Genomic DNA, 26,983 nt, shown 5'->3' on the forward strand with positions numbered 1-26,983 from the left:
GCATGGACTAGATTCCCCTGCAAATGGCTGCTTCCTCTTAAGGTATTTTCCTACATAAAGAGGTTTTCTTTGCCACCTTCCTTGCCTTTGCTTGCACTTGGAAAATATCAATTGGAAACATGGGACAACCGTGTTTTGTAATCAAGGGTTAGTTCTGTCCTACTACTTTCTACTCTTGTCACTTTCTCTCCCTCTGGTGTTGCACCATTGGGTTTGAGGGCAATGTTACCAGGATATTGTATTCATACTTTAAATACTTTGATCTAGGTATATATAAATGATAAGCTTAACAAATAATCACTTGAGGGTTTAGTTGTGTAACAATGCAATGCACAGGCTAGAGTAAAAACAACTCCAGGATCTGTCATTTAGCTGTAGGGTACTGATTTTGCCAGCACTCTATAATCTACACTGGGTCACAGCATGGCCTAAGAGTGACCCACTTAGTGTTTATTGACCCTGGTCATGTGATAGGGAATTTGTGATGATTCATGTCTGACTCTGCTCAACAGTCAATGAGTTCAGCCTTACTTAATGAGCTTTCACCTGCAGTGTCTTGTGTGAATGCCTGCCTACTGTGCGTGCGCGCGCACACACACACACACACACACACACACACACACACACACACACACACACACACACACACACACACACACACACACACACACACACACACACACACACACACACACACACACACACACACACACACACACACACACACACACACACATGGTCAGCATGATCTGGTTGAGGTCTGGACTGGAAGCACTGAACTAAATTGCTAATACACTGAAGTGCATTATGGTCCCAGTGCATTGTCCACACATAATGAACTGATCTCTGTTTGGGTTCCGAGGCACATCCCCTGATACTGTTTGACTGTCTAATGTGGCGAAATAATGAACCGTGTTGTCGTGATGTCAGCCACTTGCTTGTGTCAATGGGTTGCTATTGCCACACACTGTGTTATCAGCAGTAGCCCGTTGGCTTGGTTGGGACATTATGACCACAAAGATTGTAGATGTATTGTTGTACACTCATGTAGCCTTTTTCTGAATGGATCTAAAGTAGGGAGAAAACTGAAAAAAAAGACTTTCCTCCCTGTGAATAAGGTACTGTAGTTACTTGAACTTATCCCCTTAGTGCGGTTTACTGATTTAGATTGAATAACAAGAAATGTGATTTATGATTTATTTCTTTGCCATACTGCAGGAATGTCATCCTTTTGTGAAGAACGTTGGCAGACTCAATCAAGAGTTTTAGGGATTATCCCCTCAGGTGTCATACGTACAGCACGAGGGCCACCCATGCTGTACGCAAAATGTATACACACAAGACTGTAAGGGGCTTTGGATAAAAGCGTCTGCTAAATGGCATAATATTAGTTGTAATGTTCTGTCTATCATGTCTCTTGCCCCCACTTATACAGCTCAAGTATATAAATAATTTGACTGCATCCGTTTGATAGCGGCCCAGCTGCACTCGTCACAGCCACTCAGCCAGATGGCTCAGCTAGACGCTGTCAGAAAAAAACCCAATTAGGGCAGAGGAGCTGGATTTGGCCATGAGAGCATCACGTGTGTCACTTAACCATCATAACACAATGGGAATTAGATGGTGTGTCATTTCAACGTGGTCACTAATACTGTAACATGCTCATAAAAGCTTCCCACCACAAGCACATTTGCCAGACATATTGTGTTGTGTGTGATTGAGAGGGTGGAGGATGTCCATGAATCTGAAGCGGTTTAACCTGTAGATGTAGAAGCTCATGGAATTCCCGACGTGTTTAAGATTTTCAACACAGAGGAACAAAGTACGTGGTTTGACCTTAGCTCTCTGCAATATAGACCTAGCTGTATGACCTGTGTGGGTTATGAGGCTTTGGGGAGATCAGTATGTTGACAGAGGTCAGGGCCTCTGACCTACATATTCAGCTCTGTTATGGAAAGAAAGATGCACATGTGTTGCTTAATCAGGGCCTTTAACAGGTATATGCTCTTAATCGTCACCTTATGTTCCTGTCTTTGTCATCCACTATCCTCAAGGATCAGTATCCACTGTATGGTTGTCACGACTTCCGCCGAAGTTGGCTTCTAGCCATCGCCGCTCCATTTTTCATTGATCCATTTGTTTTGTCTTGTTTTGCACACCTGGTTTGCATTTCCCAACCACACTGCATGTATTTATTCCTCTGTTCCCCCTCATGTCTTTGTGTAATATTGTTTGTGTTTACGTGTCATGTTTGACGCGCCAGACTGGTGTTCGTATATTCCGTGTTTTGCCACGAGGTATGTTTATTTGTGTCATGTTCTGACTTTTTATTTCCTTTGTTTTGTCATTATTTAGTATGGTCAGGGCGTGAGTTGGGGTGGGCAGTCTGTTTGTTTTTCTATGATTTTGGGATTTCTATGTTTCATTTACATTACATTTAAGTCATTTAGCAGACGCTCTTATCCAGAGCGACTTCGGTTCTCAATCAGAGGCAGGTGTCATTAGTTGTCTCTGATTGAGAATCATACTTAGGTAGCCTGGGTTTCACTGTTTGTTTGTGGGTGTTTGTTTCCGTGTCTGTTTTTTTCACCACATGGTACTGTTCTGGTTTTTGTTCGTTTCAAATTTATTGTTTTTGTATCAGTTGTGTTCATGTTGAGTATTTCTTATTAAAAGAACCATGAACACTTACCACGCCGCATATTGGTCCTCCGATCCTTCTCGCCTCTCATCTTCAGACGAAGAGGAGGAAAACTTGAAAAATTTGTTTGAACATAATTATTATGACTGTTTGCACGTTTTTAACTTTTGCCAATTGGCTGGAGGTTTTGACGCAGTGGCGTCCGTCTGGTGGTTTTTCCTGCCTCAATAAAGTGTGCGCCTGTTCACAACTCTCTGCTCTCCTGCACCTGACTCCGCTACCAGTACGCACACCATTGACAGAGATGTATGTATTTAAGACCTGCTTTTAGGCAATGAAACTCATCTCAACCAAGAGCTTAATTACAGGGGAGATGGATGCTGTTCATCCATGATGCATAATGTATCCAGGGCACAGCTAAGAGAGATTGATGATTATCACAAAAAAACTTATGATAAATTTAGTGCTGTTGTTGTGAGCAATACAGTCTTTCATGCATTGTGAGGGCTGTTTTTGGGCTGTTTTTGCAGCTAGAGGATGTCGCCCTCTGATGTGAGATGATGTTAAGTTGCAGCTAAGTGTTCTAGGCAAGATTTTCTCTTTATTAACCTCTGCCCTTAGATTTGAAGCTTACATTGTGCACATAACCATGCAGGACTCTTATCCTTCAAATCCCTCACGCCCAAAGCCTGGAAAGCCGAGTGTTGTGTACATCAACATGCTGTTATTTGGAATTTAATGATGTTTGTCTGCTCATTTAAATAAGGTCTTCATTGCCGTTTATTGTTGGGCACGTAGCCAGGTTCCTGAGGAGCCATTCACAATGCCCTCCATCCCACAATGAAAGACACGACTGGCTCTGAGTGATAAGAATGTGCTAAAGACATTGGAGACATAGAGAGGGGAGAAGGCTTATATACCAGGGTGGAGGGGATACATTTGTTAGCTTCTTCAGACAGACTTCTTCTCGTTTCAGCAGTAGGCTTTCCAAATGGTACATTTTTCTCACGATTGTATTTAGACATTTGCGAAAGGCAAACTGACAGCCACAACCAACCAAAGAAACATAATCCATAGATTGCAGTTCCCATTCAAGGCAGGACTGGCAGCCATTGCTAGTGAACCCATGAGTTTAACAGTCACATTGCGAGGGTTAGAGGTTCCAAAACCCTTCTATGGATTATATGTCTATGGCCACAACAAGGGGCGTTATGCACCCATTATTTTAGAGGGGGCACAAAGTCTGTGGGGATGGATGGGGGTGGTCCGCAGGGGGGCTGATCCCCCTTCCCCCCTCCAGAAGATAGATCAGTTAGCATTTTTCAAACAACTGTAACAGCTTTTTCCTGTAAACTACAACCATAATCATTATGCCCAATTCTATGTAAATAAATATGTATATTTTTCTGCGTAGGTTATCTAAGCATACCTTTTTAACCTGTTCAATTGTCATTTTAGTTGATGAACATTGATTATTTGAGAACTTATTTTCCTTAGTAGTTTAGTACAACTGCAACACTGGTGTAGAGTATCATTACCCTAAATATGCTTCTATGCATTTTTGCTGGGTAAAAGATTAAATCTGGTTAAAAGATTGAAAGGAATGTGAGTCTTACTTAGTAATTGCTTGCTTTTCTAAAGTCTAGCAAACCTTGCCAGAAGGAATGCCAGCTAAGATAGTTAGACAAGCAACTCTGACTTGATTGATAGCCTGAAATTGTTTGATAGCTAGTTATTTAAGAGGCTGGGAGATCGGGAACAGATCTAGCTGGCTAGCTAAAGCCAACTTCATAAGATTGCCAGGAGGCTATTATTACAGAGAAACAACAAAACGTTTTTGTTTTATCTTTCATCAAGAAGGAATCAATAGGCTACATAGCTTGATCAAATTCAGGTTGGAGTGAAAAGCTACAGGACGGAAGCTCTCCAGGAACTAAAAATGAAACGCTGAAATGTCTTGAGTCAATAAGTATTTAACCCCATTGTTATGGCAAGCCTAAATAACTTCAGGAGTAAAAATGTGCTTTTCCCATAAGAGTCTAAGCCCTGTCTAAGAGGGGGTTCTACTAAGCTATATGGAATAGTTTAAGATATTTGACCTATTTGATTTAGGTTTTTAAGACCCCTTGAAGTATAAAAAAAAATCTATATTATTATTATTGATGAAAAAGTATTTTTGGCCTTACTGCTATTAGCCCATTCAAACACATTGAATAACAGATTCACTACATGGAACAACAGATAGTCCCCCCAAAAACAAGTCACATAATAAGTTGCATTGACTCACTCTGTGTGCAATAGTTGTCACGTCCTGACCTTAGTTCCTTTTTTATGTCTCTATTTTAGTTGGGGTGGGCATTCTATGTTTTGTATTTCTAGTTTTGGCCTGGTATGGTTCCGAATCAGAGGCAGCTGTCAATCGTTGTCTCTGATTGAGAACCATACTTAGGCAGCCTGTTTTTCCACTATGGGTTGTGGGTAGTTATTTTCTGTTTAGTGTTTTTGTTGCACCTTACAGAACTGTTTCGTTTTTGTCGTGGTTTCTCCTTTGTTATTTTTGTGTTCGGGTTAATAAATATAGCATGAACACTTACCACGCTGTGCATTGGTCCGATCCATCCTATTCCTCATCAGAAGAGGGAGACAATCGTTACAATAGTGTTTAACATGATTTTACCTCATCTCTGAAATGGAATAGAGCTAAGCACAGGCAAAATCGTAGAAAACCTGGTTCAGTCTACTTTCCACCAGACACTGGGAGATGAATTCACCTTTCAGCAGGACAATAACCTAAAACACAAGGCCAAATTAACACTGGAGTTGCTTACCATGAAGACAGTGAATGTTTCCTGAGTGGCCGGGTTTCAGTTTTGACTTAAATCTGCTTGAAAATCTATGGCAAGAACTGGAAATGGTTGTCGAGCGATGATCAACAGCCAATTTGACAGAGCTTGAAGAATTGTTAGAAGAATAATGGGCAAATGTTGCACAATCCAGGTTGGTGTGCAAAGCTCTTAGAGACTTACCCAGAAACATTCACAGCTGTAATCACTGCTAAAGGTGATTCTGACATGTATTGACTCAGGGGGTTGAGTACTTATCGAATCAAGATATAACTGTACATGTACTACCACTTCAGAAGCCTTTGTCAAATTATTGACAGTGTGATGAAGTGAGTGAGGGTTTTATTGAGCTCTCAGCAGGATTTAGCGTTGAATGCCTGGAAGACTGATACGAAGCACTTAGCAGGAACCATGGGGAGCTCAGCTTAGTGCCGACACTGATGCCTTTTCAGCACCAGCTAGCCTCCATGGAAGAGAGAACTAAGAGCTACAGGTAGTAACGAGTCAACACATACCATCTCGAGAGCTTCTGGTCAGCGGGGTGGTGGCACCGGGATCCTCATCTCTCCCAAGTGGTCATTCTCTCTTTCTCCCCTTACCCATCTGTCTATCGCCTCCTTGTGAAGGTGGTAAATGACATTTTGATGGCATCGGACCGAGGCTCTGCATCTGTCCTCGTGCTCCTAGACCTTAGTGCTGCTTTTGATACCATCGATCACCACATTCTTTTGGAGAGATTGGAAACCCAAATTGGTCTACACGGACATGTTCTGGCCTGGTTTAGGTCTTATCTGTCGGAAAGATATCAGTTTGTCTCTGTGAATGGTTTGTCCTCTGACAAATCAACTGTACATTTCGGTGTTCCTCAAGGTTCTGTTTTAGGACCACTATTGTTTTCACTATATATTTTACCTCTTGGGGATGTTATTCGAAAACATAATGTAAACTTTCACTGCTATGCGGATGACACACAGCTGTACATTTCAATGAAACATGGTGAAGCTGTCATGTTTTGTCATTTATTATCTTGTCTTGTCCCTGTGCTTCCCATTCTATTCGTTTCCCTCTGCTGGTCTTATTAGGTTCTTTCCCTCTTTCTATCCCTCTCTCTCCCCCTCCCTCTCTCACTCTCTCGCTCTCTCTTCTCTCTATCGTTCCGTTCCTGCTCCCCGTTCCTGCTCCCAGCTGTTCCTATTCCCCTAATCAATCATTTAGTCTTCCCACACCTGTTCAAGATCGAGTCTCCAGTTTGTCCTCGTCATTTCGAGTGAAAGTTGTGTTTTTTGTTTGTATTTACTTTACTGGATTAAAGACTCTGTTTTCGCCAAGTCGCTTTTGGGTCCTCTTTCACCTGCATGACAGAAGCACCAAAATTGCCCTCGCTAGAAGCATGTGTTTCAGACATAAGGAAGTGGATGGCTCCAAACTTTCTACTATTAAACTCGGACAAAACAGAGATGCTTGTTCTAGGTCCCAAGAAACAAAGAGATCTTCTGTTGAATCTGACAATTAATCTTAATGGTTGTACAGTCGTCTCAAATAAAACTGTGAAGGACCTCGGCGTTACTCTGGACCCTGATCTCTCTTTTGAAGAACATATCAAGACCATTTCGAGGACAGCTTTTTTCCATCTACGTAACATTGCAAAAATCAGAAACTTTCTGTCCAAAAATGATGCAGAAAAATTAATCCATGCTTTTGTCACTTCTAGGTTAGACTACTGCAATGCTCTATTTTCCGGCTACCCGGATAAAGCACTAAATAAACTTCAGTTAGTGCTAAATACGGCTGCTAGAATCCTGACTAGAACCAAAAAATTTGATCATATTACTCCAGTGCTAGCCTCACTACACTGGCTTCCTGTCAAAGCAAGGGCTGATTTCAAGGTTTTACTGCTAACCTACAAAGCATTACATGGGCTTGCTCCTACCTACCTCTCTGATTTGGTCCTGCCGTACATACCTACACGTACGCTACGGTCACAAGACGCAGGCCTCCTAATTGTCCCTAGAATTTCTAAGCAAACAGCTGGAGGCAGGGCTTTCTCCTATAGAGCTCCATTTTTATGGAACGGTCTGCCTACCCATGTCAGAGACGCAAACTCGGTCTCAACCTTTAAGTCTTTACTGAAGACTCATCTCTTCAGTGGGTCATATGATTGAGTGTAGTCTGGCCCAGGAGTGGGAAGGTGAACGGAAAGGCTCTGGAGCAACGAACCGCCCTTGCTGTCTCTGCCTGGCCGGTTCCCCTTTTTCCACTGGGATTCTCTGCCTCTAACCCTGTTACGGGGCTGAGTCACTGGCTTGCTGGGGCTCTCTCGTGCCGTCCCTGGGGGGTGCGTCACCTGGGTGGGTTGATTCACTGTTGTGGTCGGCCTGTCTGGGTTCCCCCCCCCCTTGGGTTGTACCGTGTCGGAGATCTTTGTGGGCTATACTCGGCCTTGTCTCAGGATGGTAAGTTGGTGGTTGAAGATTTCCCTCTAGTGGTGTGGGGGCTGTGCTTTGGCAAAGTGGGTGGGGTTATATCCTTCCTGTTTGGCCCTGTCCGGGGTGTCCTCGGATGGGGCCACAGTGTCTCCTGACCCCTCCTGTCTCAGCCTCCAGTATTTATGCTGCAGTAGTTTATGTGTCGGGGGCTAGGGTCAGTTTGTTTATCTGGAGTACTTCTCCTGTCCTATTCGGTGTCCTGTGTAAATCTAAGTGTGCGTTCTCTAATTCTCTCCTTCTCTCTTTCTTTCTCTCTCTCGGAGGACCTGAGCCCTAGGACCATGCCCCAGGACTACCTGACATGATGACTCCTTGCTGTCCCCAGTCCACCTGGCCATGCTGCTGCTCCAGTTTCAACTGGCCTGGGCCCTAGGACCATGCCCCAGGACTACCTGACATGAGGACTCCTTGCTGTCCCCAGTCCACCTGGCCATGCTCCTGCTCCAGTTTCAACTGTTCTGCCTTACTATTATTCAACCATGCTGGTCATTTATGAACATTTGAACATCTTGGCCACGTTCTGTTATAATCTCCACCCGGCACAGCCAGAAGAGGACTGGCCACCCCACATATGCTCTCTCTAATTCTCTCTTTCTTTCTCTCTCTTGGAGGACCTGAGCCCTAGGACCGTGCCCCAGGACTACCTGACATGATGGCTCCTTGCTGTCCCCAGTCCACCTGACTGTGCTGCTGCTCCAGTTTCAACTGTTCTGCCTTATTATTATTTGACCATGCTGGTCATTTATGAACATTTGAACATCTTGGTCATGTTCTGTTATAATCTCTACCCGGCACAGCCAGAAGAGGACTGGCCACCCCACATAGCCCGGTTCCTCTCTAGGTTTCTTCCTAGGTTTTGGCCTTTCTAGGGAGTTTTTCCTAGCCATCGTGCTTTTACACCTGCATTGTTTGCTGTTTGGGGTTTTAGGCTGGGTTTCTGTACAGCACTTTGAGATATCAGCTGATGTACGAAGGGCTATATAAATAAATTTGATTTGATTTGATTTGAATTCCATGCTGTCACAGTTACCAGCCCTTTCAAGCTTAACATCCTTATCATTTATCGCCCTCCAGGTTCCCTCGGAGAGTTCATCAATGAGCTTGATGCCTTGATAAGCTCCTTTCCTGAGGACGGCTCACCTCTCACAGTTCTGGGCGACTTTAACCTCCCCACGTCTACCTTTGACTCATTCCTCTCTGCCTCCTTCTTTCCACTCCTCTCCTCTTTTGACCTCACCCTCTCACCTTGACCCCCTACTCACAAGGCAGGCAATACACTCGACCTCATCTTTACTAGATGCTGTTCTTCCACTAACCTCATTGCAACTCCCCTCCAAGTCTCCGACCACTACCTTGTATCCTTTTCCCTCTCGTCTCATCCAACACCTCCCACACTGCCCCTACTCGGATGGTATCGCGCCGTCCCAACCTTCGCTCTCTCTCCCCCGCTACTCTCTCCTCTTCCATCCTATCATCTCTTCCCTCTGCTCAAACCTTCTCCAACCTATCTCCTGATTCTGCCTCCTCAACCCTCCTCTCCTCCCTTCTGCATCCCTTTGACTCTCTATGTCCCCTATCCTCCAGGCCGGCTCGGTCCTCCCCTCCCGCTCCGTGGCTCGACGACTCATTGCGAGCTCACAGAACAGGGCTCCGGGCAGCCGAGCGGAAATGGAGGAAAACTCGCCTCCCTGCAGACCTGGCATCCTTTCACTCCCTCCTCTCTACATTTTCCTCCTCTGTCTCTGCTGCTAAAGCCACTTTCTACCACTCTAAATTCCAAGCATCTGCCTCTAACCCTAGGAAGCTCTTTGCCACCTTCTCCTCCCTCCTGAATCCTCCTCCCCCCCCCCCTCCTCCCTCTCTGCAGATGACTTCGTCAACCATTTTGAAAAGAAGGTCGACGACATCCGATCCTCGTTTGCTAAGTCAAACGACACCGCTGGTTCTGCTCACACTGCCCTACCCTGTGCTCTGACCTCTTTCTCCCCTCTCTCTCCAGATGAAATCTCGCGTCTTGTGACGGCCGGCCGCCCAACAACCTGCCCGCTTGACCCTATCCCCTCCTCTCTTCTCCAGACCATTTCCGGAGACCTTCTCCCTTACCTCACCTCGCTCATCAACTCATCCCTTACCGCTGGCTACGTCCCTTCCGTCTTCAAGAGAGCGAGAGTTGCACCCCTTCTGAAAAAACCTACACTCGATCCCTCCGATGTCAACAACTACAGACCAGTATCCCTTCTTTCTTTTCTCTCCAAAACTCTTGAACGTGCCGTCCTTGGCCAGCTCTCCCGCTATCTCTCTCTGAATGACCTTCTTGATCCAAATCAGTCAGGTTTCAAGACTAGTCATTCAACTGAGACTGCTCTTCTCTGTATCACGGAGGCGCTCCGCACTGCTAAAGCTAACTCTCTCCCCTCTGCTCTCATCCTTCTAGACCTATCGGCTGCCTTCGATACTGTGAACCATCAGATCCTCCTCTCCACCCTCTCCGAGTTGGGCATCTCCGGCGCGGCCCACGCTTGGATTGCGTCCTACCTGACAGGTCGCTCCTACCAGGTGGCGTGGCGAGAATCTGTCTCCTCACCACGCACTCTCACCACTGGTGTCCTCCTATTCTCGCTATACACCAAGTCACTTGGGTCTGTCATAACCTCACATGGTCTCTCCTATCATTGCTATGCAGACGACACACAATTAATCTTCTCCTTTCCCCCTTCTGATGACCAGGTGGCGAATCGCATCTCTGCATGGCTGGCAGACATATCAGTGTGGATGACGGATCACCACCTCAAGCTGAACCTCGGCAAGACGGAGCTGCTCTTCCTCCCGGGGAAGGACTGCCCGTTCCATGATCTCGCCATCACGGTTGACAACTCCATTGTGTCCTCCTCCTAGAGCGCTACGAACCTTGGCGTGATCCTGGACAACACCCTGTCGTTCTCAACTACCATCAAGGCGGTGGCCCGTTCCTGTAGGTTCATGCTCTACAACATCCGCAGAGTACGACCCTGCCTCACACAGGAAGCAGCGCAGGTCCTAATCCAGGCACTTGGCATCTCCCGTCTGGATTACTGCAACTCGCTGTTGGCTGGGCTCCCTGCCTGTGCCATTAAACCCCTACAACTCATCCAGAATGCCGCAGCCCGTCTGGTGTTCAACCTTCCCAAGTTCTCTCATGTCACCCCGCTCCTCCGCTCTCTCCACTGGCTTCCAGTTGAAGCTCGCATCCGCTACAAGACCATGGTGCTTGCCTACGGAGCTGTGAGGGGAACGGCACCTCAGTACCTCCAGGCTCTGATCAGGCCCTACACCCAAACAAGGGCACTGCGTTCATCCACCTCTGGCCTGCTCGCCTCCCTACCACTGAGGAAGTACAGTTCCCGCTCAGCCCAGTCAAAATTGTTCGCTGCTCTGGCCCCCCAATGGTGGAACAAACTCCCTCACGACCCCAGGACAGCGGAGTCAATCACCACCTTCCGGAGACACCTGAAACCCTACCTCTTTAAGGAATACCTAGGATAGGATAAGTAATCCTTCTCACCCCCCCTTTAAGATTTAGATGCACTATTGTAAAGTGACTGTTCCACTGGATGTCATAAGGTGAATGCACCAATTTGTAAGTCGCTCTGGATAAGAGCGTCTGCTAAATGACTTAAATGTAAATGTAAATGTAAATCTCAAAACTAAAGGATTAGGAGTCCCATGTAGATGATTCAGCGATAAAATCAAGCCAGTATGAAATAAAAGGTCCAGAGCAGGTGAATGGCAGAAATAATAATAATAATAATAATATATGCCATTTAGCGGACGCTTTTATCCAAAGCGACTTACAGTCATGTGTGAATACACAGGAGAACTAGAGGGAACAGATTGTAGACTTAATTACCACAATCACTTCGACTCCCACTAAGCGTTGTTGAACTCTATATTTAAGTCAACCAGCAAAACCATGACAGCTACAGTAAGTGATTGAAAATTAATTTTCTTCCCTTTTCTAGCAAACATAATTGGACTATGGCATTTGATGTATCTCAGGTGCCAAGAGAACAAGCCATTGTCTGCTTCTCAACCTCATACAGAATGGCTAACTGAGTCTGTTAATGGTTAGCCATAGATTGGGGTTGTGCACTCATAGATTGGAGTGCTGTCTTTTTGTGCAGGAGTGTATGGCTACCGGGAGAAATATAATCGTGATGCGTGTATGGTGGTGCGCTCTTCCAATAGTAAAACAGGCATGTTTCTCAGAATTGCCTTGGTGGATGGATGGAAAGAGAAATGTCTTTCTGAGAAGTCCTCTCCTTGGCATGTGAGACAGATGAGTGGGAGGGTAGTGGGCTCCCGAGTGTCGCAGTGGTCTAAGGCACTGCATCTCAGTGCTAGAGACGTCACAACAGACCCTGGTTAGATTCCAGGCTGTATCACAACTGGCCGTGATTGGGAGTCCCATAGGATGGCGTACAATTGGTCCAGCGCCGTCCGGGTTAGGCCATAATTGTAAATAAGAATTTGACTTGCCAAGTTAAATAAAATAAATAAATGGGGGCTGATAGGGGATGAAGATGGTTGAGCCTGTGTGTTTGGGTTAATGTTTTCTTGTGTGCCGTCAGGATGGTCAGAAGCACACCGTAGGTCATCCCCACCTCCAAAAATGAGGCTTGCCAACAAGGAAATTCAATTTAAAGTCAATTTGAAGAATGGGGCTGAAGCTCTGGGACAAATAACTGTAGAAACTCTTTGTAAGGGGTTTTACAGTGCAGGGTCCTAAATTGTGTAGTTGATTGTTTTTCAAAAATAATACAATGGTTTGCTTTTGTGTGTGAGTTGTAATATCTAAGTGGTGCTCTCTACTTGAATCTGCGTGCCTCCACCCATTCCCTCAATCCCCATAGTTATCTTTACTGGCATTGTGGACAGAGTGGCAGCCTACTAATTTGTAAGTCGCTCTGGATAAGAGCGTCTGCTAAATGACTTAAATGTAAATGTAAATGTTGGCCAGTCTACTGAACCTTGTAGTGTTAGCTTATTAGATGGTGATTAATGACTCACACAGCAGCCAAAGGACACACTGTGCGAGTCCAAGCTATTGATAGGACATTTGCTCCAGCAGTACAATAAAGCACTACTTATTAATACAGCCTGAGACCACTATAGATGGTTTGCTCCAGCAGTACAATACAGCCTGAGACCACTATAGATGGTTTGCTCCAGCAGTCCAATACAGCCTGAGACCACTATAGATGGTTTGCTCCAGCAGTACAATACAGCCTGAGACCACTATAGATGGTTTGCTCCAGCAGTCCAATACAGCCTGAGACCACTATAGATGGTTTTGACTTGGAATAACTTTCATTCACATGTTGGTGTGTATGTCTGCAGTGCATGCGTCAGTATGCCACTCCGTTTTCATACAGTATCACATGGCTGAGCTGCCTGGCATGCAGAGACTACTGTGTGGGCGCACCCACTTCGCCTGCTATTTTCAGCTCCCTAACCTGGCGTGTCGTGTCTGTGTGCGACTGACAGCATAGTAGACAGCACGGGAAAACTTTTAAAGCGTTATACAAATAGGCAGTTCTTTTCTGTGTATGTCAGACATGGTGACAGGATAAAGTGACAAAGGCGGCAGTTGAAATTGGTGAGGTGCCACAATTTCTGGGGGTTCTTGCTTTGGAATTATGTTGAATTGTTCTTATATCACGATATACAACAATAAACATAAAGTTCAAATCTAGAGACTCCGAGATCATGGATTGAGTGCTTTTGAAGTGACAGGTTGGTGTTAAATCTATAGCCTACCTCCGCTGCGCTGTATCAGCACAATGGACAGGTGGATGGACAAACAAAACCCCACTAATTCTGACACACTCCAAGCATTGATTATGCAAGAATGGGCTGCCATCAGTCAGGATGTGGCCCAGAAGTTAATTGACAGCATGCCAGGGCGGATTGTAGAGGTCTTGGAAAAAGAAGGGTCAACACTGCAAATATTGACTCTTTGCATCTTTCTTCATGTAATTGTCAATAAAAGCCTTTGTCACGTATGAAATGCTTGTAATTATACTTCAGTATTCCATAGTAACATCTGACAAAAATATCTAAAGACACTGAAGCAGCAAACTATGTGGAAATTGATATTTGTGTCATTCTCAAAACTTTTGGCCATGACTGTACAGCGACATGTTGTGATATGGCACAATACACTTTTGTGGATCAAATTCGACCGGCGTAATCAATTAAGCAATGCCAGCCTACCATAAACACGTTTCCAATACGTACAGTTTAATTTACAACCATGAAAACCAGAATAGAATGTAGTTCTATGATGAAACACGCCGATATGTAGCTATACCCATGGGCGTCATTTGGGTTCTTGCATTGGAATTATATTCAATTCTACAGTAGTTGAGTATTCCAGACACTCTTTCTATGAACCAGTTGCTATTAAATTAACGTTTTTGGACAGAAATCCTGTAGCTAGGGTAGGAATCTAGGCTAGTCTGGGCTGTCTCCTCTGTTCCAAGATCATCAGGAACAGTTGGAGGTGGAGGGGTTGTGGAGGCACTATCCTGGCGGCGCTTGTGGAAGGGTGGGTCAGACTCTGCATGCGGAGCGATTTGCAGCTCGGAAGCATCATCTCTGCTGGGCTTGGTGGCGGCCTCGGTGGTTTGATGCTGCTGCTCATCGCTCTCCTTCTCCTTTTGGCTTTGTCTGGAAACTTTGGCGAAACCCATTTCTGATATCCACCGTGGCAGAGGCAGATTATCTGGTTTGAGCTAACTAAATAATCTAAACCTAATGACACTAACACTTTTTACATCTAGCTAAGAAGCTAAACTCTGTAGTGGTGGGGCATAAGGCAGAATTCAGCGAAGCTGCTTCAACCGTAAACTTGGCCCCACCCTTATAAATCAGGCGGCGGCGCATCACGTTATTCACACGGTTTTTCACGCTTTTTATGGAAACGCAAAGGAGTCATACCTAACCACCCCAGTGGCTTTCCATAGCCCCCTACACACACTGCGGCTTGCTCTGTCCATTGTGATGATACAGATTTGGCGCCAACATGACACTCAGTCATTTGAACTTTTTTGTTATTTTTATATAGAGACATGAAACTAAAACTAAGGTGACACAAGTTTCAACTGAGTGGGCTAAGCCCCCTCGTGTAACCGGGCACTCTGTGTGTGTGTGTGCACAGGTGTGTGATTGTGTTTTTCCCCAATGTTATGTACACACCACCAAAAATGTGATATATTGTGTAATGACAAGGACAGTGGGCTGAGTTTTGCGGTGGACCATAGCTCTAAACAACAGTACTAATATCCACTGGAGTTTTGTTGACTACTTGTAGAAATGAACTTTTTCATAAACCCCAGTTTTCATTGTGGGGTTCTGATTGTGGCTGCCGCTGCCCCCAATACAGTACCGCCGAGGAAGTTAACGTGTGGCTGTTAAGTACGCTGCAATCAATCAGTTTGTCTGTGCCTGTTCAATTACAGAATAATAATGTAAATCAGTGTGCGCTGGGGAAAGACTGAATAGAGCATTATACAACAAAGGCAGACTTGATGAGGCCACTCCAGTCATGGAGTAATAAGGGATAATTTCAGCAGGACAATAATCCATAGGGCACATCTCCTGCTTTTCTACCCCACTTCTCATTTTGGTCTGCAACAAACCACAAGTCTTCTGGTACTGTATATCTCTCTACCCAGGTAGTGTCTCTGTTAGAGATTGCAAGATGGAGAAACATCAGCACACACGTAACTGATCCTGAGGAACATAATCTATTTTTTTCCTCCATCGGCTAATTAGTGTGCATTTAGAGAGAAAGAAACACTCCTGCTAATCACCTGTAAAAAAAAAAAAACAGAGAGAGAGAGAGAGAGAGTCCAGCCTGCTGCCTCTTTGCAGTGTGAGGCATCGGCAGCTTCACTTCACCATGGCAACAGGCTTCCCATCCAACAGCTGCCTGTATCCAGGAGGGCAGAAAGCATCGCCCCAGTCCAGCTCTTATCTTAGGCCAAGATATCAGTGATTCAGACCTCACAGATAGACCATCCTCAGAGAAACCCACAAAACCCCAAGGTCCTCCATTCTAACCCACAAGAATTCCCTCTATTTACCTTATGTCAAGAGGTGGAGAACTTACAGTCAAGAGATGTGAGTTGGGTCAAAAATGCACCCATATGTCAGATACCTTGCCTTCGTGTTACAGAGATGCTGCCCAAGAGGTTGTGTTTGATAGGCTAGTTTATTCTCTCACAATTCAATAGGTTTTAAGGGCTTGGACTGGAACATTGTCTCCATACAGAAGACAGATTCAATACATAACTTACAGTGATGCTCTGTGCATGACTCTTTGTGTATGAAGTGTTGTGTAGCACTATGGATGCTATAGAGTACTATCATCAAACACAGACTTGTCTTTTAATGCTTTGGCTTTATTCAATTATTATAGAAGAGAGATAAAACTTCCCCACATTAATGACCATAACAAAGAGAGCTATCTGATGAGAATCAGCAAATCCAAATGAACTTTCCCAAACCCAGCTAGACTTAGATAATCCCTTAAAAACCAGTCCTATCAAAGCCTCTCTTTTTCCAGCCTTCAGCAGGACTGGTTCATTTGGATTGGCTGATTCTCATCAGATAGCTCTCTTAGTTATGGTAATTAATGTGGGGAAGCTTTATCTCTTCTACATTAATTGAATAAAGCCAAAGCATTAAAAGACAAGTCTGTGTAGCAAACAGATGTTGTTGTTGAAATGATGAGAGCTGAAGAACACAATAGTTTCCGTTAAATAGCAGAACACTGCAAGTCATTGAACCAATAAAAATGACACAACAGGAACTTCCCTCATTAGCTAATTTAAGAGAAGAGAGTAGGGGCACAATGAATGATCTACCATATTTTCATTCTAAACTTTTATTTTCACACGAACACTTATAAACTACATATATAATACATGTGTAAATATACAGAGAAGCTTTGGTGTGTGTAGTGAATATTCTACATTATGTAGTGTGTGTGTTCTGCATTCTGTGTTCCTATACATGTGACAAATATGTACAAGGAAGCATATCATGTATCCCTCAACACCCGACTTCAACACACACATCTGTCCTTACACTCATGCTTAGTGAACCAGGGTCTTCGCTCCTCTCTCTCTTATTGATCCAGTGTCTGATTGGGTGGTGGCTCTGCTGGAGCGTGTTGTTTTTGGCCTATTGAGCCGACTCACCCTCTACTCTGTCAACAGTGGCTGACCTCTATTCTCTCTAGGGAGCCTTTGGACCAGCATCGCTGAGTCTCAGCCCTTAACCGCCTGTCCCACCACCGTGCTCTAGGGATAGCCATGTCAGGTCTCCCTAATGCTATGTGGAAGCAGGTGTTATCTTTTTTCAGTCTGTTCACTCACCATGCACCCATATGTCTGTGTGTATTTTACAGTGAAACTCTATGAACTACATCACAAACAGGAATTTGTCTCCCAGTCAAGTCAAGTTAAACAGAGATGTGGTTCTCTTAACCGCTGTGTTGCGTTCAATCTATACAAACTAGGCTACAACTAAAGCCCCTTGTGGACCTTTGTACACCTTGGAGCAGGTTTGCCAAAAGGTGGCCAATGACCATCATCTCCTTTCTAGGTAATGTTTGATTTTACTGAAACAAACTGTCAGTAGATTTAAAACACTAACTATATTTCTGATCATGCCGCGTTTGGGACAACAGGACTCATCATATTGATGAGTGTTTGATAATGACATCCCACTTTGCAGGAATCCTCACAATTGTCGGGGGAAATGTACCTATTTATGCAAAAAAATGCAGCATGTGTTGTTATACTGTGTACTCAACAGGTACTTTTAACATCTCTCACAGCAGCCCACACAACATGTGCAACAAGGTCAGTCCATCTAAACTACTTTACATAACCTCACACCTGGATAATGCATTAGAGAGGTGAGTTTGACACCACAGAAGTCATGTGGATTGATTTGAGTGTTTTATAATGAGACATTTTACCCTCCACTCCTTCACTTTGCAGGAGACCCCACATTGACGTAGCGGAAATCGATAGGAAATGTGTCACATCAAAGTGTTGATTTATACAGAACAGTAGGATTGGAATTCACACAGCGTGAGTGTGTGTTTGTATGCAGAGGGAGAAGAGTTGTGTATGTGGGATGACTCTGCCCCCTTGTGGTACACTGAGACGGAACTAGAAATGCAATTTGAATGACCATGAGTCCTCATTCTTTTACTGTCAATGTCATGAGTTCCCTCAGTGGTCTGGTTCGTTTTTAAATGGAGAAATAGTACAGAAAACAACATGGGTGACTATATTTGCTATGGTATAATACAACTTACATTTTAGAATCCAGAACACACAGTAACATGTCCTTCTAGCCATGTGTTGACATTGCATTGATTATTATACAGTATAATCAGTCTAATCAGTACTGACTGGAAACAATATAATCAGTCTAATCAGTACTGACACAGCAACAAGATATGACAGACTTAAGAAGCAAGATCAGTCAATTCAACAATACAATTTAGAACAGCTTTATTACTCATCTAACAGCAATACTATTTCCATCAGTAAACACTTTCACCACCAGGAAGCAGTATTCTACTACTGTAATAAGCAATGCAATTTAAGCAAGTGTATAATGTTGAAGACAAACGATGAACAAGATGAGAACAGATTAATAGTTCTTTCAGTATTCTCAAATTCCAATGTACAATGATTTTCAGTTTAAAATTCAATTGTAATTTCTTTGATATTTTGCTTCCCAGTATAAAAAGGCCATGGCAGTCCAGGTTTGCTTTCTCTTCACTCAGTAAGAGAAAGGCCCTGATCCATCCTGTGTAGATGGGCTTTCCTGGTCAGGGCACTTTTCCCTACTGTAGCATTTCTAGCATTTCAATCGGTGACGTAACTTGCACTGAGATCTTGAAGTAGTGGTTCCCCTTGCTCTGCAAGGGCCGTGGCTTTTGTGGAGCGATGGGTAACGATGCTTCGTGGGTGACGGTTGTTGATGTGTGCAGAGGGTCCCTGGTTCGCGCCCGGGTATGGGTGAGGGGACGTTCTAAAGTTCTACTGTTACACGCTCAACACGATTTTAAAAAAGGAGCGCAAGCCTTTATCGTTCTTTGGCTTTTCTACAGAAATATTTGGTGATCGACTAGTAATGCCTTGAAGATCGACCAGTTGGCGACCACTGATACAGAGCATCCCAAACATGCTCAATGGGTGACATGTGTAACGGCGTTCGTCTTTTGAAAGAAGAGAGTCGGACCGAAATGCAGCGTGTTGGTTACTCATGACTTTAATGAATGAAAATGCGGTACATGAAATAACTGAAAGACGAAAACAACAAACGGAACGTGAACCTATTACAGCCTATCTGGTGAAACTACACAAAGACAGGACCAATCACCCACGAACTACAAAGCGAAACTCAGGCTGCCTAAATACTGTTCCCAATCAGAGACAACGAGAATCACCTGACTGATTGAGAATCGCCTCAGGCAGCCAAGCCTATACAACAACCCTAATCAGCCGCGATCCCAAATACTACAAACCCCAATACGAAAAACAACATATAAACCCATGTCACACCCTGGCCTACCCAAACATATAACAAAAACACAAGATACAATGACCAAAGCGTGACACATGTCTGGTAAGTATGCAGGCCATGGAAGAACTGGGACATTTTCAGCTTCCAGGAATTGTGTACAAATCCTTGTGACATGGGGCTGTGCATTATCATGCTGAAACATGAGGTGATAGCGGCAGATGAATGGCAAGACAATGGGCCTCAGGATCTCATCACGGTATCACTGGGGATTCAAATTGCCATTGATTAAATGCAATTGTGTTCATTGTCAGTAGCTTATGCCTTCCCATACCATAACCCCACCGTGAGGCACTCTGTTCACAATGTTGGCATCGCCCAAACAACCACATCGCCCAAACAACCACATTCTGCTGTCAGCAGTTGAAACCGGATTAATCCGTGGAGAGCCCACTTCTCCAGCGTGCCAGTGGTTATCGAAGGTGAGCATTTGCCCACTGAAGTTGGTTACGATGCCGAACTGCAGTCAGGTCAAGACCCTGGTGAAGACGACAAGCACGCAGACGAGCTTCCCTGACATGGTTTCTGACAGTTTGTGCAAAAATGATTTGGTTGTTCAAACCCGCAGTTTCATCAGCCGTCCGAGTGGCTGGTCTCAGACGATCCCACAGGTGAAGAAGCCAGATGTGGAGGTCCTGGTCTGGCGTGTTTACACATGGTCTGCGGTTGTGAGGCCGGTTGGACTTACTGCCAAAATCTCTAAAACAACATTGCACTCGATTTGGTAGAGAAATTAACATTAAATTATCTGGCAACAGCTATGGTGGACATTCCTGCAGTCAGCATGCCAATTGCACACTCCCTCAAAACTTGGCTTGTGGTGTGGTACAAAACTGCACATTTTAGAGTGGCATTTGATTGTCCCCAGCACAAGGTGCACCTGTCTAATGATCATGCTGTTTAATCAGCTTCTTGATATGACACACCTGTCAGATGGATGGATTATTTTGGCAAAGGAGAAATGCTCACTAACAGGGATGTAAACTAATTTGTGCACAGATTTTGAGAGAAATAAGCTATTTGTGGGTATGGAACATTTCTGGGATCTTTAATTCCGTCTCATGAAACATGGGATCAACACACATGTTGTGTTTATATTTTTGTTAAGTGCATATTGTGGCCATAGCCAGTTAAGATAGGAAAGAAGGAGTTGTGAGAACTCGAAGAAAGTTTGTTTCTGTAGAAAGCAGATCATTTTTACATCTTACTCTTCTCAAGGTAATACTACAGATGCCATCTTTCTCTTTATCAAGGTCCTAGCCAGACAGCATGGATCCTTTGAACCAATTTTTTTTTGTACTTTTATAGCAGAATCTTACCCCAAATGATTTGAAATATGCCTGTACATTCTGTATTTGCTGGATGTGACACATCCTTACTGAAAGACAAAAAATTGTTACCTCAAGCAGCTTTTTTTTTTGCCTGGTAAAAAACAGCCCAAATATGTTTTTGTGCACAAAGTCTCACAATGTTAAAAATCACTTACTTTCACTGTTGACAACTGAAGAGAGCCAGATGGCTAAGACCCAGACAAAAATGACCTCTGTTTTTCTCTGTTGTTTCATCTGCATTTAAATTGACATGAGTTACTTTAGACGGCACAGATCACAGCTCAAACACACGTCTCTAAAGAGAGAGAGAGATGATCCAATCCAAAGCACAGGGTTACTTTCTGATATGTATTATAGCAGTACTACTCACCATCCTGTTAAAGCTCTTAAAATCACAGTCTTCTCTGTTTATGACTTCCTGCCTCTCTTTTCCTGTGAGTGGTTTACTCATACAGATTTAAAGCACTTGAACTAACCTCAAGTTGTGTTTAGGTCTTGCACATTTCTAAGCCAGAGGAGTGTCTCACATCTCAATTGTATGATAACATGGACCTTCCTCTGGGTTTGTTTTCATGCTTAACGTCATGTAGTGTCAGGTTTGCACTAGAACATGTGCAGACTGGCCTCTTTGCTCTGGTTCGAGTGAGGAACAATGCCCGATGGTTCGGGCAAATGCAAGCAGCTTCAGATTACTTTTCAGTTTCACTTTTGTCAGTCATCTGGAAAGGCCTCTAGTTATTTTTTATAAACTCCATGTTTGATTTATTCCCTTATATGGAAATTATGTTCTAATTCTTGTCTATTTCCGTAAACAGGGACAATAGTTAGTACTGCATTCTCCCCCTTCTTCTCAAACTAATCAAGACATAAAGTGCATCTTATTGTAAAATGTTGCCCTTGAATTCCATTTCATTATTTTGTGTGTTTTATGACTTTGCTTCTACTATCTTCCATCCTTTGAATATTTCTTGAGACTTTCCTTTCGTCCAAGAATAACATCTGGAGTGAGATGCAAGAACACCCACGTATCCTCAAGCTTGCCTTTTATTTCCCTGTAAACATTTTCGTCAAATTCACCTTGAATCCTCATATAGAATTATAGGATACTGAGTTTGGACCAGACAAAAACAATGTTAGTTGAATTCTTGAAGGTCAAAGTTGCTTAACGCTCACTTATCCATCATTTCTTCTTGTCTCTGGCTTTTCTGTCAATATGCAATACACCCCCTCTCAGAGAAATAGACTCTACAGCATCTGTCCACCCACTTGTATTGAAAATAGATTGAAATGTAGTTCCCCTGACACATCTTGAGGGTATTTTAATTGTCCTTGACTCACTGAAAGACATGCTGTTGTCAGAGAGAAGAGCGATTGAGCAACAATCTATTCCTACAGTTGAATTACATACTGTATCCCCGTCAGATTGAGAGTTTTACTGGAGTCTCAAGTTTGCCTTCACATTGAATTCCTTCACAGCTATTATTCACCTATCACACTTCCTTTTGATTCACAATACTCAACAAAAAAATTTGAAAAGAAAACCCAACAGCTTTTATTGCCATGTTTTTTTTATTTCAAGCACTTTGCTGTTTAATGACACAGATATAATCTAATGTCTCCTGGGTCTTGCCAGAGAACGCATCAACCTCCAACACTCATAGGCTTTCAGCGGTAATTATAGACTATGTCAAATCCTCACAGCATTACAATTGGCCTGCTGGTGTATGAAAGGCAGAAAGTCAACTTCCACTTAGTGGCTGCATTCAAATCTTTAACTTCATTGACAGCAGCACCAATAAAAGTATTACCCTTCAAAAAAGATGGGCCAAAATCGTCATGATGGCCCTTTAGTGATTTGGAAGGGAATTAGAACATGGCCTTCCTCATAAATGTTATTGACTGTGGTAGTGACTCTGTCAATCAGAATCCCTATGGGGAAGATAATCATTAATGTGCTCAGATTTCATAGTGATTATCACAGGTCAGGGTTGTGAAACACTGTTCTCTTTCCTACCTGTGTGAGGAGGGAACTAGGGCCTTAATCGTAATAAGGAGGGCTTGTAAGAGCCTTGTCAGTGCCCTGAGGGAGATTCACATGGCCCACCCCATAACTACCCACTCCCGCTCTCATTCATATGGGAGTTACACCTTGACCATGAGACATCAGTGGTAGTAGTTATCTGTTGCCTTTGTCAAAATGAGTGAACATCAAAATGGAGAAATGTATACATTAAATGAAAACTCACTTATATGTAATTGCAACAGGAGTCTACCAGTAAACCGTCTGCAGTGTCATAACTTGCCCAAGACTGTACTACGATTGTCAAATGAAATTCTAGTACTGATGATTGCTTAAGACCACAACTACCTGGGCATATTTTCATACTTGCCAACTGGATACAGATGGGATATTATATAACATATCTGTCAACATCTGAATGAACATAATGGGCAGTGGGTTGCAGCATGTCTTGGATTTTGGAGTTTTAACACCACAGCAACCTTTAACAAATATATTTTGACAGTGTCTGTACACAGCCAGCATATCTCATCTTCCTTTTAGTTGTCTTGTGAAACAGACAATGTTTGTCAGTCAGGGTACTGTGAAGTTGGTTCTGAATTCTAGCTAAGATAACAGACGAACAGAATCTGTCCCAACCCTTGTTGTCTTAAGGGTCAAAAACGACCCACCACTATGTTTAACAGCAGAGAAAACCCCCTAAATTATATTTTTTCAACTTGAAATGTTTAATTTCCTAGAGTGACCCCAACATTAGAAAAAGTGAAACATTGCCTTTGTTCATATTTCCATGAAAGCTGTACACCACCAGGATACAAACATTATCTTCGGGTCATTTTTGACGCGGCAGTTATAAAATCATTTTCACAACCACACAAACCACAGACATACACACACAATGAGAAATTGAGATGATATGTGTTACTGGTTGAACTCAGCCAGCAGCTCCTGAAGAGGAATATCACCATGGTTGGCACAATTAGTAAGAACAAGCCTGAGCCCCCTGCACTCCTCGCCACAAGGGGGGATTAGGCCTTCTCATCAACGTTTGCCTTCACCCCCACCACCACTCTAGTTTCTTACCTCCCAAAGAGGAACAAGAATGTGGTCCTCCTGAGCACAGTGCTTAAAACAGCTGAGATCAGTGATCGTGAGGACAGGAAGCCAGCCACCATCCTGGACTACAACCACAACAAAGGAGGTGTGGACAACCTGGACAAGGTGATTGGAACTTACAGCTGCAGAAAGATGACTGCCTGCCCCTGGTCATCTTCCATAACATCATTGATGTGTCCTCATACACTGCCTTCATGATATGGAACAAGATCAACCCTACCTGGATGCCTGATAAGCAGAACAAGAGGAGGGTGTTCCTGGAGCAGCTGGGAAAGGCATTTGTAACCCCACACATTCAAAGAAGGGAGCGCCTTCCCCACACAGCAGCCTCTGCAGTAATTGTGAAAGCTGTTTAGGGGGCTGAATCTTGTCCTGATCCACCTGAGACTCCAGCTGGGGCAGGCAAGAGGAGGATATCTCAATTCTGCCCTCCAAAGGAGGACAAATACTATGTGCTGCCCATGTGAGAAAGACATTTGCCAAGTCCATGCACACACACTTGCATATTGTTCTACATGTGCTAATTAGAGTTGATTGATTAATGTTCTTCATTTTTTGTTTTGTATCTATTATCTTATTTTATTTGTATTTGTTGTTGTTTATACACCTTGTGGTTGTGGGCAATGGTTTTAAAAAATGGGAGAAGACTAGTTTTTGTAGTTGAATTCCGAATGGTACAGTATATAAGAATATATATATATATATATATATATATATATATATATATATATATATATATATATATATATATATATATATATATATATATATATATATATATATATATATCACTGACTGTTATTGTTTCCCTTCAATAAAATGCATTCAAAACTACTATCTTCACATTTCTGCTCTTTCTTAGGCTATACAAGTGCTATCTCTTGCTAAAAAATGTATGTTTACACCTATGCAGTATCTTTAGCAATAATAATAATAATAAACCTCTACTTTAAAAGAAAACAGTTATGACAGGTGTGTTGTAATAAAAAACTAGTGTTGTCCACTGATTAAATGCAGTCTTTCTGCATTGTGAAGAGGGAACACCCACACATTCACAAAGTTTGAGATGAATGACAGGTTGTTTCTTCATGCAAAATAGATTTAGGGTTTAAAATTCAATTAAGCTTCTTTATTTTAGGGGTTTAGTGAAGGCTGGTCTTTTTTACCCTTAGGACAAAGGGAGTATACAGCATGTTAAGACTAGACTAGGGTTAAACAGCTTGGTCCTGGCACAGGCTCTATCACAGCATGTTAAGACTAGACTAGGGTCAACAGCTTGGTCCTGGCACAGGCTCTATCACAGCATGTTAAGACTAGACTAGACTGGGGTTAACAGCTTGGTCCTGGCACAGGCTCTATCACAGCATGTTAAGACTAGACTAGACTAGGGTTAACAGCTTATAATAATAATAATAATAATATATGCCATTTAGCAGACGCTTTTATCCAAAGCGACTTACAGTCATGTGTGCATACATTCTACATATGGGTGGTCCCGGGAATCGAACCCACTACCCTGGCATTACAAGCGCCATGCTCTACCAACTGAGCTACAGAAGGACCACTTGGTCCTGGCACAGGCTCTATCACAGCATGTTAAGACTAGACTAGACTAGGGTTAAACAGCTTGGTCCTGGCACAGGCTCTATCACTGCATGTTAAGACTAGACTAGGGTTAACTGTCATGTTTTGTCTTAGATTGTCTTGTCATTTTGCTTTTCCCTCTGTTCATTTTCCCCTGCTGGTCTTTTTAGGTTCGTTCCCCTTTTTCTCTCTCCCTTCCTCTCTCTCTTCTCTCTATCGTTCCGTTCCTGCTCCCAGCTGTTCCTATTCCCCTAATCAATCATTTAGTCTTCCCACACCTGTTCCCGATCCTTTTCCCTGATTAGAGTCCCTATTTCTCTCCTTGTTTTCCGTTCCTGCCCTGTCGGATCCTTGTCTATTGTTCACCGTGCTGTGTCTATGTATCGCCCTGTCGTGTCGTGTTTCCCTCAGATGCTGCGTGGTGAGCAGGTGTCTGAGTCTGCTACGTTCAAGTGCCTTCCCGAGGCAACCTGCAGTTCTTGATCAAGTCTCCAGTCTGTTCTCGTCATTACGAGTAGTATTATGCCTTTTGATTGTAAAGTTACTTTACTGGATTAAAAAGCTCTGTTTTCGCCAAGTCGCTTTTGGGTCCTCATTCACCTGCATAACAGAAGGATCCGACCAAGGAATGGACCCAGCGACTACAGATGCTCGTAACACTGCCGTCGAGATCCAAGGAGCCATGCTCAGCAGACACGAGCAGGAATTGTCTGCTGCTCGCCATGCCGTGGAGAACCTGGCCGCTCAGGTTTCCGACCTCTCTGGACAGTTCCAGAGTCTTCGTCTCGTGCCACCTGTTACTTCCTGGCCTGCCGAGCCTCCGGAACCTAGGGTTAATAACCCACCTTGCTACTCCGGGCAGCCCACGGAGTGCCGCTCTTTTCTCACCCAGTGTGATATTGTGTTCTCTCTCCAACCCAACACATACTCTAGCGAGAGAGCTCGGGTTGCTTACGTCATTTCACTCCTTATTGGCCGGGCTCGAGAGTGGGGCACAGCTATCTGGGAGGCAAGGGCTGATTGTTCTAACAATTACCAGAACTTTAAAGAGGAGATGATTCGGGTTTTTGACCGTTCAGTTTTTGGTAGGGAGGCTTCTAGGGCCCTGGCTTCCCTATGCCAAGGTGATCGATCCATAACGGATTACTCTATAGAGTTTCGCACTCTTGCTGCCTCTAGTGACTGGAACGAGCCGGCGCTGCTCGCTCGTTTTCTGGAGGGACTCCACGCAGTGGTCAAAGATGAGATTCTCTCTCGGGAGGTTCCTTCCAGTGTGGACTCTTTGATTGCTCTCGCCATCCGCATAGAAC

The sequence above is a fragment of the Oncorhynchus gorbuscha genome, linkage group LG26 (genome assembly GCF_021184085.1).
Source record: "Oncorhynchus gorbuscha isolate QuinsamMale2020 ecotype Even-year linkage group LG26, OgorEven_v1.0, whole genome shotgun sequence".
NCBI lineage: Eukaryota > Metazoa > Chordata > Actinopteri > Salmoniformes > Salmonidae > Oncorhynchus > Oncorhynchus gorbuscha.